General features: G+C 34.2%; 1 long non-coding RNA gene across 1 annotated transcript in view; it reads left to right on the top strand.

Annotated features, from left to right (window-relative positions):
• Window positions 1–20,233, top strand: part of LOC112940173 (uncharacterized) — a 44,545-nt gene that overhangs the window by 8,076 nt on the left and 16,236 nt on the right. Inside the window, exons 2-3 of the long non-coding RNA XR_003244119.2 lie at window positions 1,451–1,659; window positions 2,507–2,867. This is a non-coding gene — a long non-coding RNA (uncharacterized lncRNA). The remainder of the gene's footprint in view (window positions 1–1,450; window positions 1,660–2,506; window positions 2,868–20,233) is intronic.

Here is a 20,233-nt window from a genome sequence, read left to right as displayed (position 1 = left end):
TCATAAGATAGTAATGTATTCTGCCATATAGCCTTTCCCTTAGCCACCTTTTTAATCAGAACTTCAAAATGACCTTTATTTTTCCTTTCATAGAAAATAGGAAAATCCAGATAAGTAAAAGGAAAATTACCTTGACTGACCCCTGTTATCCTCTTTATTTGATGACACAGTGCAACAAGGACTTTCTTATGTCGATAACAAATGCTTTTGTCTATGTATATCATTTGTCCAAACACCCTCTCATGTATTCTTAGCACAATCATCATCATCATCCTTATTGACTTGGGTTGTCCTCAGCAAAAAAAGAATAGTGTCAGCAGCATATGATAAGTGGTTCATATAATCAATTTAGGTTCCCCATCAACACTTCATCTGCTATTATAAATAGGGTAGGTAATAAGGGGTCGCCCTATTTAAAACCTCTAGATTATTGAAATTAGCCAAATCTTTTTCAATTCATTAGAACTGAGTACCAATTATTTCTTATTAGCCTTACTATCAGAGAATCCAAATCTTCTCAAGACCTGGATTAAGTATTTCCATGAAACTCTAGCCTATGTCTTTGCCATGTCAAATTTTACCGCTACATTATGCAAATTGTTCCTCTTGTTGATGTCCCTTATTATTTCTTGAGCTAGAAGTACATTTTAAGTAATACTCCTCCCTTTAACAAAGTCTGACTATTTATTAGAAATCAAACTAGGTAACACCAATAAAACTCTTTCATATATCAACCTTGACATAATTTTATTACCAAAAGTATTCAGGCTAATAATCCTTAAGTCACAAAATTATCCACCACATTCTTCTTTTGTATCAGCACTAGATTTGTACGTGTTTTGAATCTGGGCAAATCATATCCAATGATAAATGCCCTTACCATATTCCATACATCATGATTATGATAAAAAGTTAAGGACTCAAAATTGTGGTATTGTTGTATTGGGTGAGAATGATGAAGATAGTGAAAACCTTGATTACTATGGAGTTTTAACTAATGCGACTGAGTTGCAATTTTTCATGGATAGAAGGTGTAGCTTTATTTCGATGTAATTGGTTTTATGTGTATAATGAAATAAAAGTAGTTAGAAATAGTGAGTATGATATTGTGAGTGTTAATCCATGTATATTTCAAAAACAAATGAGCCATTTGTTTTAGTGGATCAAGCATCTGAAGTATTTTTTGTTTATGATAATTCCTACAAAGGTTGGCAAGTAGAGAGGAAGACTCAACCTCATGATTCTCATGAAATTGTGGAACAAATGGATGATGATATGTAGAGTTAGGAAGTTATTCCCAAAAGAAAAGAAAAAGAACTAATGAGTGAACTAAAATCTTTTATGAGTTAGTATATTCATCCTTAAATGTTTGGATGGAAAAATTTCCTTTTTAGTACATTATTAAACATTTTTTAGGTTTAATTTTTAACTTTTTTGGATCTTATTACAGGTTCAAGGTGAAAACATTGAATATTGAAAATGAGGTAGATTCTAATATGAAGAATACTATCATATATACGTTTCTCACGCTTGGTACTTTTCAAAAGGGACGAGGATGAGGGCCTAAATCTTTCAATGAGAAAGGAAATTTACTATCTAAAAGTATATTGTCTCAATCAAGTGATCTAGTTTAGAAGTACATCAAAGAAATTGAAACAAGTAAGATATTTTGTATTCTTTTATTTCAGACAATGAGAAAAAGTTATAATTGTGTTAAAGGAAAATATTTTTTCCAGCTTTCTGTATTCAGTATTTTATCTTGGAAGAGAAGCTGTGGAAAATATTTTTTTCCAACTTTCTGTTTCATGCATAATATAGGCATGTTAAGTGATATACGAAACTATACCATGATAAGAAGGTAAATACCAAGCCAAAAAAAGGAAAAGCTTAAGAAACTGATGCTTAATACATAATTTTCACAAAAGAGAACTTGTGAAACAAAATCAACTTAAGAAAATCCTTGTAGACATCTATGGTTCTTTTTCGTTGTCTTGTGATACATTAGTCAACGTATAAAGTATGATTTGCCTTTTTCATGTTTTACTGGGAAGGAATAGGAACAAGAACTTGAAAACTCTATTGTGTCTACTAGTCAAGGAATACGAATGATGAACAAGAACTTCACGACATTTGAGAAATAGAATATTCAAATTAATACTTCATCTCCTACATCTTCTAATCAAGTAAATAAATACACCCAAGAAGTTGAAACAGGTAAGATTTTTTCAAATGTATTGTTTTTTTTTTAAAATCAATTGTGTTTTCATGTTTTTGAGCTCAAAGATGTTTGTATTATTTGACATGTTTGACTTGGATGTAAAGGGCGGGAAAGATGGCAATCCACAAGATTTGGCAACTATTTTCTTTGAGACTCGTAAGAAAGATAACAAGCTTGTTGAACAAAAAGAAATTGAAAAACATGTGTGTTGGATTAATTGAATATGTAAATTACTTGAAATAATCCTTATGTCTTATGAAGTAAAATGTTCTTTGATATTTTTTGTAGGCTCAACTCAAAGAAATGGTTAAAGAAGATCCATCTCCGTCTACGGTAGAGATTTTTGAAAATTTTGTGGACCTGAAACTCGTAGCCATGTATTTGGATTTGGGGGTGGAGTAAAGGCAAAAGATTTGAAAGGTGGAACTTCATCAAAGTCTGAATTGTTGTATGTACTACGTTCAACTCGAGAGAATATCAAATCCTTGAACGAAGAAAACAACTCCTTAAATGATCTCTTTTCTACCATAGAAGATGAGATGAACAAAATAATGAAAATGAAAGAACTCTTCACCGCTCAACAATCATATGTCTCACCTACAACATCGCCCTCTTCAAATGAATAACCGCTGCCTTTTCAACTGACCAAGTAAGTAACAATATACCTGACTTTAAAATTTATTTTATTGAAATGTAACACCTTAATGAATGTGTGATTAAATAACAAAATATGGGTCTTTTGATGTGAAAAAGAAATATTCCCAATCATACAAGCAAACTTCAAGAAAAAATGGAATAACATACTTGGTTCCTATTGTGTTAATTTTTTCAGTAGAAAAAGATACAATATCAAAATGAATCTTGTTCTCATCTTGTTCATTGGAGTCACTGACTTTTTATTTCTTACAATTGATGCCTTCTTCCGTGTATATCTATCTATCTATCTATCTATCTCACACTCTCTCTCTCTATATATATATATGTGTGTGTGTGTGTGTGTGTATGTATGTATAACATTCAGTGTGCCCTTGTTGTCTTAGGCTTGCATATTGTTTTCACCATTGACATTTCACTCTACAATAGTTGCAGTGTACTTCAATATGACAACAACTTAGAAGACACCATTTTATTTGCTACCATATTTTAATAGTCCAGAATCATTTTTGTGTTGAGAGTTTTCTTGTTGAAAGTGGTATTTCCAGAAGACGAGCAAAATTAATTTATATTTATATAGGAACTTGAGTTGTTTGAGCAATGTTGTGTATAGTTGTATGCAAAATTAGTGAATGGTCAAAGAATATATATATATATATATATATATATATATATATATATATATATATATATATATATATATTTTATATCACATTCAGTGTGTCCTTGTTGTCTTAGGCTTGCATATTGTTTTCACCATTGATATTTCACTCTACAATAGTTGTAGTCTACTTCGATATGACAACAACTTAGAAGACACTATTTTATTTGCTACCATATTTTCAATAGCCGATAATCATTTTTGTATTGAGATTTTTCTTGTTGAAAGTGGCTTTTCCAGAAGATGAGCAAAATTAGTTTATATTTATGTAGGAACTTGAGTTGTTTGAGCAATGTTGTCTATAGTTGTATGCAAAATTAGTGAATGTTCAAAGAATAGTTGGAGTTAAATTTGAACTCTTAATTTGTTTAAACAAAGTTGGTTAGGCGAGGAGACGAGCTAAGGTGACACGACTGTAGATCATTTTTGCAACCATAATTTTTTTTTTATGCTGGCTCTGTTTTTCATTTTATGCAAAACTGCATATATTTTATTTTTAAACTTTTGCGCTGCTACAACATTGCAGCCAACTGCTGTCTTTTTACGCTAGCTCTGGTTTAAAATTTTTGCACTGCTGAAAACTTGCAGCCAGCTGCTCAATTTATTTATGCTAGCTCAATCTTAAAATTTTGGCACCGAAGCAACATTACAGCCAGCTGCTTAATATTTTGTGCTCTCTGTTTTAAAATTTCTGCAGTGCTGAAAAATCGCAGTCAACTGCTCAGTTTTGTAGATTTCTCACGAAATATGGAGAAATCAAGGATGTATTGATAATTATAATGTTGAGTTACATGCTTCATGTCTAGGAGAAGAGTCCTATTCTTGTTAGATAGGAATCCTACTATAACACAAATAATTATGTGGGTAGTATTTTATTACAAGTATAATACCCTATCCTAGTCAACTCCAATAATATTCACTAGCTTAGTCGTACAAAACTTAGGATTTAGTAGTCTAGTCTTCTAATATGACTCTAACTCTATCTCGTCATCCTGCTTCGGTAAACGTGTTCCTTCAACGTGTTCCATTTCTCGTCAAGCTTCCTTCAACACTTTCCCTCAAGCTAGATAGTGGAGGAACAGTAACTCCTAGCTTGCTGCGACAATAAGAGCAAAACCTGTTATGTTAAGGCTTGTTTATTAATGTCAGCTAGCTGATCCTTAGACTTTACAAACTGGTAAGAATTCATCCCCTGGCCATTTTGTCATGAACAAAATGATAGTCAATTGCAACATTTGGTTCTAGCATGCATAACTGGATTAACTGTCATTAACAAGGCACTCATATTATCATAATACAATGTAGGAACAGGTCATAGGAACACTCTAAGGTCATGAACAAGATACAAAATCCAAGTCATTTTTGCGGCAGTGGAGGCTAGTACTTTATACTAAACTTCAGCACTCGATTGGGCTACTATATTTTGTTTCTTGGCGGTCTAAGAAATACAAGTTGCACCTAGGTAGATGCTACAACCTGTAGTTGATCTCCTAGTTGTGGTACAACCTCCCTAATCAACATCTGAGTAGCCATAAAACCTTCATGGTGATTGTGAAATAATTCTGAGTAAAAAGTGTAGAGTACTGTTGATGTACCTGAGAATTCTTTTTACCCCTTGAAGATGTTCAATGTTTGGGCTTCGCAAAAACTTACCTACTAAATTCACAACATGAGTTATAATAGGTCTTGTGAGGGTAAAATATTGAAGGCTCCCTACTATCATTCTGAAAAGGATGCATCTACAAAACTTCCCACAACTTCATGGAAACCATATTTTTTTGCCAAAAGAGTCGCTACAACTTTTGCCAAAGTCATCTCTGTCTTGGCCAACAACTCAGAAACATACTTGCTTTGATTTAGCTGAATTCCACCTTGGAAATACTTCACCTCAATTTTTAGGAAGAAGTGTAAAGGGCCAAGATCATTCATAGTAAACTCTTTCCGAAGTTGTAGAACCAACTCTAAGACATGAGATGGATTACTTCCTTTGACAATAACAGCATCCACATATAACAAGAGAAATAGTTTGCCTTTGTGAGTTTGCAAAGTAAATAAAGAAGGGTCGGCCTTATTACAAATGAAAACAAAGTGTAAGAGATTCATGTTAAACCTACCATACCAGGCTCTTGGTGCGTTTTTAAGACAATACAATGCCTTTTTAAGTAGACATACATGTTGAGGATACTGTGATCAATAAAACTAGGAGGTTAAGTCTCTCCTCTTGTAAGAAGCCATGGGGAAAGAAATTTTTTGACATCTAGTTGTCTAACTTCCCACTTTTAACTGACAGCAATGGAAAGAACCACTCTAAACTTGTTTGTTGTCAGCAAGCAGTCAATTGAATAATCAAGGCATTGGTTGCTTCCACCTGTGGCCTTCTTTGACCATATTGACACCTTAATATCAAGGAACCACCCCATTCCACAAGTACGTGGAGACATTGAGGGTTAGAAACCTCAATGGGAAAACTTTCACCGCGCCACACGATTCTTTCGCGAAGCTCTGATTCCTGTCTTTAAATGTCCTAGGTTCTATATCATTATAATAGATATGGATGGGCTGATCGTATTAGTTATTTCTCTCTTGATTTCCCGAAGACCCTATAGAAGATGAGCCCCGATAGTTTTAAGAATACTGAAATAGATATCGGTGGGCTTGGTAACTCAATAAAAATAGATCTTTATGAAATATCTAGGTTGTTAGGTCTAGGTATGATTCTACCGACATGCCATATGAGTCAAGCTTGTTATGGGTACTTTTTCTAGGTATCATATATAAAGAATGTTGTGGGTTTGGGGGAACAGGAAAAAAAACTCATTGTGCAGTGACGGTACCAATATCGACTAATTGTTGTTTCAAGATACGGTTGCCGATTGACATCTGTTCTAATTCGTCAATACGAAAAGAAAATTCTTGTGTGAATGAATCAATATATATAAACAAGCCAAGAAAAAGTTCTTGTTCCACTCCACCTGATCCTATATAACTGGCATGCATCCCAGCTCCCAAGACCCTTTTATAGAATTCCAACAATTTCTCCCACTCCTCAAAATCCCACAAGAACGGATTGATGCTCCTACATCCATAACATGAGTAGTTAAAGCAAGTGAATGATTTGAGATTCAAGTTATTTCACGGAATAACACTCGTATAAATTGAGATCATAATGGTACCTTGCAAGGATGGTCCCCTATATATTTCATTTTTTCTCAAGTGAAAAAAGGTACCCCCACCCCACGTAGTGAACCTCTCCTTGTGATCGGGATTAGATAGATGCCTCCAAGCCAGGGGGTAGATCGAATCGGAGTTTACTTAGGTAGCCACTGACGTATAGTTTTCCTTATGCTTCTGGGCTTGGTGGAGAAGAAGCAAATAAAAGTACTCTCGCTTGCTGTCTTGTTCTCTGTCGTGAACTAGGATCGCTCGCCACCTAAGTTAGATTGGAGCAAGATTTTATGAGAGGATTTTTCTCAGTTGTTGTCAAATCAATTCCTATTCATTCTTTAATGGAATAGGGAACGGGCAGAGCTGCGGCTATCAGGAATGAGCGATAACCTATTACTAAATGCCTGGACTATCGATGAATGACCAGGATTAGAATGTCAATCGACGAGATGATCCTACGAAAGATTTCAAGTTCAGACTTTGATGAGTGGCATCATCACTTACACATAGAAATTAAGTTTATGGAGTATCCAATGCCCTTGAGTTATTCTCTTTGTATCGCCTTCTCTCATCGTTAAAGGCGTTACAAGGCACTCGGAAATGAGTTGATATTAGGCATGCGGGGAAGACACTGACTATGCGCTGACAGTAGCCATGGAGACGGATTTTTTTGATTGAAGGAACGGGAAAAAAGAGAACCAGAACCATATCCTTCACACATTCAGTCTGATCTTCTCTACCTTTTTCCCGACTCCTTTGTCCTTTGCATTGCTCAATTTTCCTTTTCTGATTGAAAGTAGCAAACCACTCTAATATTGACATAGAGGCCAGATAGAAGGTTGCTCATCTAGCCCAGCGGATCCATTATTTTTGCGGCAGTGCAATGCAGCTGAAAAAGGGAAGCCTTTTTTTATTAGTAAGGTATAGTTTGGTTGGAGAAAACTCCAAAACTAGGGTTTCAAAAAGCTTACCTTATCTTTACACGCAGTACTAAATGTTTCTTCAAAATATGTCAATTCAAGCTACGAGAATCTCCTTTCCACAAGTCAGGCCTTGTATCTATCTATTGCCTCATGAAAACTTTTAATTTTGTCTTGAACACCCATTTTGAGCCAATCAAGTTTATACCAGGAGATTTGGGCACCAAAATCCATGTCTTGTTAGTATGTATAACATCAATTTCTTCGTGCATTTATGCAATCCAATGAGGTGATTTTAGTTCTTCCTTAGTAGTATTTGGTTCACTCATAATTTTTGTGCTGCAGCGAGAAACAAGTGTCACGACCGGAATCTAGACCTTAGACGAGACCGGCATCGTTGATCTCTTAGAGGTCGCAGACAAGCTTGCATACGTCATCCTTACTTCATCTAGGTTAATTTTAGCAGAAAATTTGAAACTTTTTGTTTCTTAACATACATGTATACATACTGCTTAACATCATAGGCATTCACAAATAAACCATCTAATAAAGAGATAATCAAATGAAAGAATCATATCATAATTTTATTAAACGTATTTTTGCCAAAATGGCACCAATGCAAAGTATAAAAAAAGTGGAAAGAAACGTTAGTGGAACATGATCCACTAGCTATAGCCTACATCTAACCTAGATAATAACGGTAGACATCCTCGAAAGCATGAAGGCCTCGAAAGCTCCACGTTCGGATAACTACAACGCCAACCTCTAAGCTCTAGCGTCCACCTGTGTCTGCACCTAAAATTGAAGAATTGTATGGGATTAGTACACACTTGTACTAAGTATGGGTATATGCAACACACACAAAGGACATACATGAGTAAGAACAGCTATTTCCGAACAACATGATTATGGAAAGTCAAGTAAGTGCACTTGCCAAATTGGGATTAGGAAAGTTAGTGAGCTTTCTAAATTTGGATTATGAATGTCATGCTATGAGAGAAACATGCATCATTATACTTATTATATTGCACACAATACATAACATCTTGCAAATAGCACATAACATATTGCATATAGAACATAACATCTTTTATAACTTTCATTCATATGCCATGAGACCTTGGAATCATGGAATTGATGTTAAGACTTTCCCAAAATGAGGCCTCAACATATGGGACCTCAACTAGGGAGTCCTCTTTAGCAAACACAGAGTCTGCTTCATTCCTTTATACGTACTTCACTTCATTTCGTTCTTAGCCTAGTTTGAACACCAGTAATACCTAGGATGTAGTTTAAGACTTTCATCGGGTTCGCTGTGCAATGATCAAGAATGACCTAGTCTCATTACTTAGATATAGCTCTTCTCTTTATTATCCTATCCTAACACCTTTATTATCGTTAATTTCATTATGTACATCATTTGAGGCTGACCACATTCATTCATTGGGAACTTTAACTTTAACCGACATAGATCATGTGAGTATCTTGAAATCCAGTGTCTTCTTAACAACGAAAAGTGGTGGAAACACCGACTAAAGTGACCCAAAACATGCTAGCGTACATCGAAATTGAACCCCCCAGATCCCTATATTGACAGTATAGGTTCGAAGATTAGAAGATATAAGGAGACTAATACCTAGCATGCCAGACAGTTTATCGGTGCTTAGTACAAAGTACCATTACATTCAACTTATACGTCACGGAAGCTGGGTTCTAGTATGAGGATATAATATATCAATAGATGATTTCTCATATCATATTATTATTAAGTGTATATTAATATCAATACGTTCATTAGAGTGTTCATAGAGACTGGTCTCCTCATTAACTTTACACTCTCATAGGTGAGTACGTTTTGGTAACATTTACTTAGGAGCATTTAAAATTGCTCTCATCTTTTACGTTAGCCCTTTATCATGCTGTCACCATATTCATTAACCTTTGTACATTTGCTCTTCGTAATTACTCACCCCTTATTACGTGAATGTTCATTTCATCATATACCAATGCACTTGACCATTTTGTATGGTTCACACACTTACTTAACCCTCCTAGGGTTTCATCATTTCATTGTTCATTTGATCTTATGCTAAAATACTTGGACATTTAGTGTGTTTTACACTCTAACTCAACCCTCTAGGGTTTCATTATTTCATTACATACATCTTAGGTTTATTTACTTTTATGCTAGAATTATGGGTCTATACATAAAAGCCATAAGGCTTCATTCATAGTTCGTTTAAGTGATTCATATATTCCTAAGATTATTTGGTAAGAGACTAATGTATCTTGTATATATGCCAAGATCTCAGTTTTGATATACGTAGGCAACATTATTTCTGAACATTTAATTCATGTATGGCTTATGTATCAATACGGAATATGGGCAAGGGAACCCGATTTCGAATCCCTTGGACAACACTTACATTTTTATTTATTTTTGTTTGATCCACACGACTTAGGAACCCAAGATCGATCCCCAACACCTCCATTTTATTTTTTTGAAACTTCTCTCTTTAAATTTCGCTCGTTGTGAATGAGAGGATGTGGGATCGAACCCCCACAACCTCATTTTCTTTTTATCTCCTTCTCTTTAATTTCTCTTCTTTTGGTCGAGTGGATGTGGGTTCGAACCCCCACAGCCCCACTTTAATTTTTTTCTCCTTAATTTTCCTTGGTTTTGCGTAGACGTTGTGGGTTCGATTCCCATACGCCTCAACCTTTTATTTTTCTTTTTATTCCACCGTAAATCTGATTGAGAGGTTGTGGGTTCGAACCCCAATCCTCTCATTTCTTATTTTTTTATTTCATTTTTGGATCAAGGCGCATGGATTCGAATCGCACATACAACATTCTCTTTTTTTCACATTAATTCAATGACTTATAATATGGTGAGATTACAGGTTCGATTCTCAGTGGCCTCACATATTTTAATTCATTTTTGCATAGCATGATAATCCCCTTAGCTTGGCCGAAACTCATCAACAAGATACTGGAAATATTTACAGCATAGTTTCTCACCTCTTTCACATTACATGTTTAGACGTTTTAAGTTGTTTTTAGTGAGTTTTTAGGTGCACTTTCATGGATTCATTTGACTATTAGTTTGCACTCAAATCAACATTTTTCCATCAGTTATGAACATCACGATTTAAGCAAGTTTGTAAGCATGAAATACAACCATAAAGATGTAATTTTTCGAACTTGAATCCAAGAGTGTATATCACGGCTACACATTGCACACATATCCCTTTTCACTTAATTTTGGACAACATGCTCAATATTTCACATAATCCGAACATACACACATAAATATAATCATGACGAAAAACACATTATATCCCTAATTTCTACCAGCAAACATACCCAACCTATTATTTGATAGGAGCTTGTGAAAAGGACATGCAACGGGGAACAACCCTAGTTTTCGAAATAGATTCATCTGAACCTTAGGGGTCTCTTTGGAAAGGGACCGAGAGAGAAGAGAACCCATTATTTATTTTGACGTTCAAACCTTCAACTTGCTTCCCAAAGCTTTTCAAAATTTTGTCTAAGTCAAAAATTTTCAACGCTAACTCGAAGGAAAAACTCCTCTCTTTGCCTCACATTTTTGGTTATGTTTTGAATAAGTTTTTAACGTGAAAGCTCTTCAAGTGTGAAGAATTTTTTAGTTGCTGATCATTTCTTATGTTTTTGGCAGAAAGAACATGAAAGAGAAGAGAGATATTGATGTGAGAGAGAGAGAGAGAGAGAGAGAGAGTTAAACATGAAAGAGATTTAAAAGAGGTGAAGTAGTTTAGACTTAGTCAACTAGGACTCTTTCAAATAATATTAAAAAATACGATTTTGCTTTTATTTTGAATCAGCCAATAAATAATAATTAATTAAATTAATTACCAATTTAAATGAAAATAATTTAAATCAATGCTTCCACCTAGGTTCGAACCCGAGTGGAGCAAGACTTAACTTCAAAGGCAAATTATTGGCCCTCTCTGCCAAAAATGCCCCTCCACATTATTAATTAAATAAGTAATTACATATTTAAGGTAATTACGATACTACCCTTAGCCTGGAAAAAGACCATTTTACCTCTAGACCCTCCAAACGTAAGATTGCCCCTCTTTATGTTCAGTAAATACTCATCCGGGTAAATCTTCATATTCGGGAGCCCTACATGGCTGGACCCAACCTCTCCTAGCTCAGATAACTCCCCAAGTCAGTTGGCTTGGCTGTCGCAAGGGTACAGAGGTCTGGTTCTACGTGCATTAATCCGTGTGAACCCGGTCTAATCATAGGCATTCTAGATACATTAAGTATTATTTAGCATAGCCATTTTTAGGGTTGTTACAACAAGTGTCAAGTGATGCTAGTTCTACTTGTGTCTGGTGATCATATGATGCCCTTGTGGTGCAAAAAGTACCTCAACTAGTATGTCAACATTGTATTTTGCTGGAGTATAGCACATTGAGGTTGATGGTCAATTGGTACATTAACTAAAGTTGTTGTTTGAAGATGATGATTAGTTGGACCTATAAGAGAAAAATGATCCTCACTGCTGCTGGCAGATTCAAAATTTGTGGTTGGAGTTTCAATACTACTCTATGGTTCACCAGCTTCAAATCGCTCCTTTGCATCTAGTCTGTGCCTGAGATGTCAATAATACCCTCATCATCAATAAGTACATGAGGTGTAGCATTATTATCACTATTAATGTGTGGGTTAGCATCCTGTACATCCTCTAAATCAGAATTATCATATGTCTGCAATTTAGAGAAAGATTCAACAAAAGTAACAGGGTGAGGTAAGACATCATTGTTAGTTTGAGATTACTGTGGAGATACATTTGATAATGTGTTTTCATTAAACATAACATCTTTGGATATGTAAACTTTCTTTATAGAGGAATAATAACATCTATATCCTTTGTGTAAGCTGTTGTACCCTATGAACACACCAGGTAGGTCTTTGAATTGAACATATTGTTACTCTTGATATGTGGAAAACATCTACACCCAAACACTTTTAGATTGTTGTAATCATGTTGATCCCCATACAACTTAACAAATTGAGTGATGATCTTTAGGAATGATTAAGGAATCTATTGATGAGGAATACTATAGTGAGGAAATCCTCAACCCATACAAACAAAGGTAGGTTAGCATGAAATAGTAGTGTTAAGCCAGTCTCCACAATATTGCTATGCTTGCTCTCTTCAATTTCATTTTGTTCAGGTGTATTAGGACGTGAAATATATCTAAAAAATTCCATGATCTTCCAAAAGCTTAATGAAGTATTTTTGGATAAACTCACCACCTCCATCAGACTAAAAAATCTTAATTTCTTTAGAAAATTAATTTTCCACCATTTTTTAAAATTATTGAAAGACCTCAAGGAATCAAGACTTCATGTTAAGTCACTATGAATTTTCTATAAAAGTACTTTCTCAATTTTATTTCTCAAACCAAAAGGAAGTTTACAACTCATTCCCAACAGACAACTAGAACAAACACTAGACATTTTATTCGAACTTCTAACATAGATGCAACTATTACTACTCAACTTTTATAGACTTCAAACTAGGGTGTCCTAATCTAGTATGCCACGTGTTGTTTGACGTATTCCAAACGTGTGCAGTAGTCAAGGCAAAAAGATTGTTATTTTCCAAATCATAGAGTCTATTCCTTTTAGATCCTTTGGAAAGCATTTTCCTTGTCCTCTTGTCCTTTACAACAAAGTTAGCTTCATCAAAGTCAAGAGTATAACAATTACCTTTTGGAAGCTTATTAACTGAGAGAAAATTATTATTGATCTTAGAAACTACATGACCTTCCGTTAACTTTAAACATGTTCCAGATATATTCCTAACATGTGATATCTCTAACATTGATCCATTCCCATCAATTATTTTATCTCGTCGGTTGTAGTTTTTAAAATCAATTAGGATATCTAAGTTATGTGTCATATGACTAATTGCTCCTGAGTCTACATACATGGCACCGTCAGTAGTTTTTTGTAGATTAGCAACAACCGATGCTTGTGGTAGCTAATTTGTGGCTTGTTAAGAGTAATCCCACCTGTAAAAACACTTAAGAGAAGTATGGTTATTCCTACCACAAATTTGACATGCATCAGTATTGTCCCTTTCATGACTTCCACTTGAATGACTGTTTTGAGGACTTGGTTCGTTTCTATTGTTATAAAGAAATATTCATTGTCTAATAGGCTTGAAGCCTCTTCCTCTTGAATTGAAGTTATTGTTTCATATTATTTGAGAGTAGTTTCCTCTTCCCTTGCCTCTTTGTTTAGAAAATTCCATGTTATGATTTTGTTGAGGCACTTTTTCTTCATTCTCCCCCATATCAAAACCCCTAAGAGCATTAATAAACTTATTAGCAGGATATGTTCTCTTACGTAGCATGACAGTCCTGAAGGTCTTGTACTTAAGGACTAGACCTGTAGCAAAATTAACCAATTTTCTATCTTCATCTACAGGTTTGTAAATGGTTGCAAGACCATCACATATGTCTTCAAATTCCTTAGTTTATTCGTCAATTGTTTTGGTTCCTAGTTTCACACTTTGCAGTTGTTGCTTGAGTTGGAACTCCTTATCTTTCGTTGCTTGAAGATATGCTTCTTCCGAGCATTACCACATCCTCTTGACAGTTGAGCAGCCTATGATTAGGTACATGATTTCTTCTATTAAGGTGCCTAAAATTCAAATCCTTAGAAACACATCCTTCTCATTCATCAACAATATTGTTGTCTTCTACACCCATCATGTTACCGTTTCTGAATAGTCTGTCTTGTGGAATATGTCGCTTTACGTGATTCTATGATGAGGTAGGTTAATCTAATCACTTGAATTAATTAAGTCATTTGTGTCCTCCATATAAGATAGTTGGTTGGCATAAGTTAAATGGAGCATGACTAAATAAGATGATGAAGTGAAGAGGTCGAAAAAGTGTTGGTAGAAGAGGTCGTTATGGTTTGATCATTTGGTTGTTTTTTTTTCTAATACGTTCAATATCGAAAAAACTTTGTTGCTCTGATGCCATGTAGAAATATCATGAAAGTATGGAGAAATCAAGGATGTATTGATAATTATAATGTTGAGTTACATGCCCTTATATATAAGAAAATTCACATTCTAGTTATACTAGGAATCCCACTACAACACAAATAAATACATGGGTAGGATTTTATTAAAGTCAAACACCCTATCCTAGTCGACTCCAATAATATTCAGTATCTTTGTCGTACATAACTTAGGATTTAGTTGTCTAGTCCTAGTATGACTCTAAACTCTAACTCGTCAGCCTACTTCGATGGACTAGTTCCTTCGACGTGTTCCATCATTCGTCAAGCTTCTTTCAACACTTTACCATTTGTTTCAAGCTACTATATGTAGTTGCCATGTTACTGTACCCCTTCTTGCAAGATCTTGACATGTACAAAAAATTGTTACTAAATTTCACTCAAATACTACCAATTTTCTTTCTTTTAAATATCAAAACAACATAAACAATATTAAAAAGAAATAATGTTATTTAAGATGTCATACCAAATATGACCTTGTATAGGCTATTATTCGACATGAACTCATAGACTAGAAATTTTTCTGCTCCATTAATGCAGTATCCCAACAACTTGGTTAGGTTATGATGTTGTAGCTTTGCTATTAACTTGACTTCATTCTCGAACTCAGTAAATTCTTGGTGTGCAGTCATTTCTTGCTTCTTCACTTCTATTTATACTCAATTCTCTAGTATGCCCTACAAATATTATGTTTCATTTCGGTATTAATTATGTTGTATGAGTTACTATAAATATGCATTTTCATGCTTGTTGAAGAGAAATAATAACCTTATAACTATTGTCAAATCCATCATGTCCTATATATAAGAAAATGTGTGTGGCTAATAACATAGAGCATGATAGCTTTGGCAATGTTTATAAGGTTGTTATTTCTTTTCAACAAGCATGAACATGCATATTTACAATAAATAAGACAACAAAATTAATACCCAAATGATAAATAATTTGTAGGGTGTATTAGAGAATGGAGTAGAAATAACAGGGAAGAAGCAAGACGTGACTTCACACAAAGGATATACTGAGTTCGAGAAAGAAGTCAAATTAATAGCAAATGTACAACATTGTTATCTAACCAAGTTTTTGGGATACTGCATTAATGGAGAAGAAAATTCGTAGTCTATGAGTCATGGTGAATAATAGGATACGTAAGGTATGACATCTTAAATAACATTATTCTTTTTTTACTACTGTCTGTGTTGTTTTTTATATTGAAAACCAAAAAAAATAGAAATTTGGGAGTACTCGAGTGAAATTGAGTATCTGGTTTCTGTACATGTCCACATCCCGCAAGAAGGAGTAGAGTAACATGGATAATAAGCAGCTGGCTGTAATTTTTTTCAGTAGTGCAGAAATTTTAAAACAGAGCATAAAAATCTATAGCAGTTGGCTGCAAGTATTCAGCATTGCACAAAATTTAAAATAGAGCTAGTATAAAAAAATTGAGTAGCAGAAATTTTAAAAATAAAATTTATGCAGCCATCATTCAATAGGATACATCCGCTAATAATCATTCGGTTCAGAAATTTAAGCTTCAGTAGGTAAATGATTAGGTAAGTTCACCATGAAATCAAAAAAAAAAGGAGGGGAACATTTTCTTACTTGCAAAATGTTATGGGCATTTGCTCTTCATTATGTTCCAAGTTATCAATTTTCAAATCTTTTGATCCAAGAACAATAAAAATATAAATAATTCAATCAGCGGTTCACACACTTCTTTAGACAACATACCACGAAGTACAACAGGGAGCAAGTGTTGCAACATAATATGATAATCATTACTTTTCAATTTAGATATGTTGTGATCATTTAGATTTACACATTGAGAAATATTAGATAAAATCATTAGAAACATTTAGTTTCTTTACGAAATGTCATAAAATTTTGCTTATCTTTATGAGAATATGTGTAGCCTTTTGTTGGAATGTCAAATTTCTCCCTCTTTGGATGGGGTGTAATTCCTACATAATGTTCATCTCTTGCAAATCTTACCGAGTTTTAATTGTTTCCTAGGTCTTTACTTTGACATTCATATTTGTCCCCATGATATTATCACATATTTACATAACATCCAAATTGGGTATCAAACAACGGACACTTCCAGTATGGACATTAAAAGAAGATAGTTTTTTTGTTCCAATTTTCCATTCAATTTTCCTGTGATATCTTCATTATTATCTTAGGATCCTTTGATAATTGTAATCCTTCAAGATCTTTCACTTGATTAAGTATCTTAATACCGAAACTCACTTTTTTTATTGGGGAGGGACATTTTCTATGTTGTACCATCAAATGAGTCCTTCTCACTTCTACATTTGTGATTCTGAGAAAGATAATGCATATAACCCATTAAATGCTGCTTCTTACCATTAGCCTATTGATTTAAGGTTGTGTCTTTATTGCAACAAGGACATGCCAATTTTCCTTTTCTACTCCATCCTGATAAATTTCCATATGCTTGAAAGTCATTGATGGTCCTTAATAAATAAGCATACAACTTAAAATTTTATTTAGTTAATGCATCATAGGTCTCAATATCAACTTCCCACAACTCCTTTAATTCCTCTATTAGACGTTAAAGATATGTACAATTGCATCTCCTAGACAATTTTGACATGAAATAAGCATTGACAAAATAAAATTTTCTTGCTTCATACACAACCAAGGTAGTAAATTATAAGGAATAAGAACCACATATCAAATGTTATGTGAGGCTTTTGCATTCCGAAATGGCTGAAATCCATCACCATCAAGTTTTATTTGAACATTTGAAGGCTCAAACACAAATGAAGAATGAAGTTCATCAAATGACCACCATGCATTAGATCAGTCGAGTGTCTGATTATTCCATCATCAATATTTTATCCTTATGCCATGTCATTAGAGTATATGCTTTTGTAGACATAAACAATATCTAAAGTCTATGCTTTAAAGAAAAATAGTGTAAACTCGTTGAGGTTATTTTATACCTTTTTATTCCTTGTTTATTCACAATGTGCATTTATTTTCAATCTGAATGCACCTCATACTTTACAAGAATCAAGTAAGCTATCCTCCTTTCAGTATAACATACAATCATTAGCACATACATTAATCTTATTGTATGAAATCCCAATTTTTTGAATTATCTTCTTTGACTCATAATATGAGTTCGGAAAATTGGTAACATCAGGCAGCAACTCCACTTTCAATAGTTTAAATAGCATTGTAAATATGCATTACTCCAAACGACCCATACTTTTAATATGAAACAATTTTATCAAATAGGAAATCATTGAAGCTTTTGAATTCTGGTAAAGTGGCAACTCGAAATCCTTCGATAGGCTGTAAAAAGGATTAAACATTTGGTCCCTCCTCAAGTAATTCATAAAAATCACAACTTGTAATTCCTCCATCAAGATTAGGATACAAATCTCTTAATAGCTCTTCTACTTCATCTTCACTCTCACATTCTTCTACTGACTCACCATCTTGTTCCTTTATCTTCAACTTTTGATTATAATTCTAATAATGGCTCATTCAAAAGTTCCCCATGGTGATACCAAAAAGTAATATTACGAAGTATTCCATATAGAAGTAAAAATTCCAGTCACACAAGTAAATTTTAAGAAAGATGGAATAAAAGACTGGTTTCCTATTGTGTTAATTGTGCAGTAGAATACGATACAATATCAAAAATTAATCTTGTCTTCATGTCGTTCATTGAGTTAGTGAATTCTTGTTACTTACAATTGATGCCTAGTTCCGTGCTTGTGTGTGTGTGCGCTTGCATATATATATATATATATATATATATATATATATATATATATATATATATAACATTCAATGTCCCAGTTGTCTTAGGCTTGCATATAGTTTTCACCATTGACATGCCACTATACAATAGTTCCACTCTACTTCTGTATGACTACATAGAAGACTATTGTTTTTGCTACCATCTATGACATTTTTGTATTAATATTTTTCTTGTTGAAAGTGGTATTTTCAGAAGACGATCAATTCGTTTATATTTATATAGGAACTTGAGTTGTTTGAGCAATGTTATCTATAGTTGTATGCAAAATTAGTGATGTTCAAAGAATAGTTGAATTTATATTTGAACTCTTAAATTGTTTAAACAAAGTTGGTAAGGGATAAGGAATAAATTAAACAAACAAACAAACCATGGATAAATCCAAGCGACCTTTTCTTAAATTCAAGCGATCTTTTCGTAGGCGTTTGCCCCCGATTCAATCGGGGGATCGAATTGATTATAGAAACATGAGTTTGGTGTGAATCGGGGTAGCTAGCTACCAGCTCGTCTAACTAATGTACTGATGTAATTCCATGCAAATATGGCTACCCGGCGAACATGAGGTCCCACTCACTATTCATCTCGATCTTTTTCGTAGTTGAGAAGGGGGAAGGAGTCTAAATCAATGGACATTAATGAACCATCATTGATGGACGTTGCACATGACAGGATCAATTCGACTCAAGGTCCGGCGCTAATAGAAGTTGCTTACTTTCCTAGTAGCGAAGGAGAGGGCAGGGCTTTTTTCGTAGTAATAGTGGGCCGGTCTCATGAGATCTATGCCGGCCGTCGGAATCAAACGAAGGTCGAAGGACCATTCGATTCATTAAGGGGCATAGCGGCGCCGTGCCAATAAAAGGAACCCAGGGCCCATATTCTTCTCCAATTTGAGTTTTACTAACATCTCGAATGAATTCAAGAACATATTCGAAGAAATTCTGACCCCCGGTCGGAATGGTTTGTAGGTTCCGAACAGCTATAGTGGCTGAACCTAATAAGATAGCAATTACTAGACGAGCTAGGCTTCCTCGACTGTAAAACGTATTTGCAACCATACAATTATTTTTACGCTGGCTCCTATTTTTTATTTTCTGCAAAGCTGCATTAATATTTATGCTCCACTACAACATTGCAGCCAACAGCTCAATTTTTTACACTAGATCTAGAATAAAATTTCCGCACTGCTGAAAATTGCAGCTAGCTCTCAGTTTTACATAATGCATTGGCTATGTTATTGTACCCCTTCTTGCAGGATCTGGACATGTACAAAAAATAATTACTCAGTTTTAGTCGAATACTCCAAATTTTATGTATTTTCAATATTAAAACAACGCAGCTAATAGTAAAAAGGAAGAATGTTATTTAAGATGTCATACAAAATATGATCTTGTGTAGGATTTTATTTGACATGAACTCATAGACTAGAAATTTTCTGCTCCATTAGTGCAGTATCCCAACAACTTGGTTAGGTTACGATATTGTAGCTTTGCTATTAACTTGACTTCACTCTTGAACTCCGTAAATTCTTGGCGTGAAGCCATGTCTTGCTTCTTCACTGATTTTTCTACTCCATTATTTAGTACACCCTACAAATATTATGTATCATTTGGGTGTTAATTATGTTGTCTGAGTAACTCTAAATATGCATTTTCATGCTTGTTGACAAAAAATAATAACCTTATAAACATTTCCAATGCCATCATGCCCTATATTATAAGAAAATATGT

This window comes from Solanum lycopersicum, chromosome 10, assembly GCF_036512215.1.
Source record: "Solanum lycopersicum chromosome 10, SLM_r2.1".
In the NCBI taxonomy this organism is placed as follows: Eukaryota; Viridiplantae; Streptophyta; class Magnoliopsida; order Solanales; family Solanaceae; genus Solanum; species Solanum lycopersicum.
The sequence above is the reverse complement of the archived record's forward strand: the minus strand, read 5'-3'. Positions and strand labels throughout refer to the sequence as shown.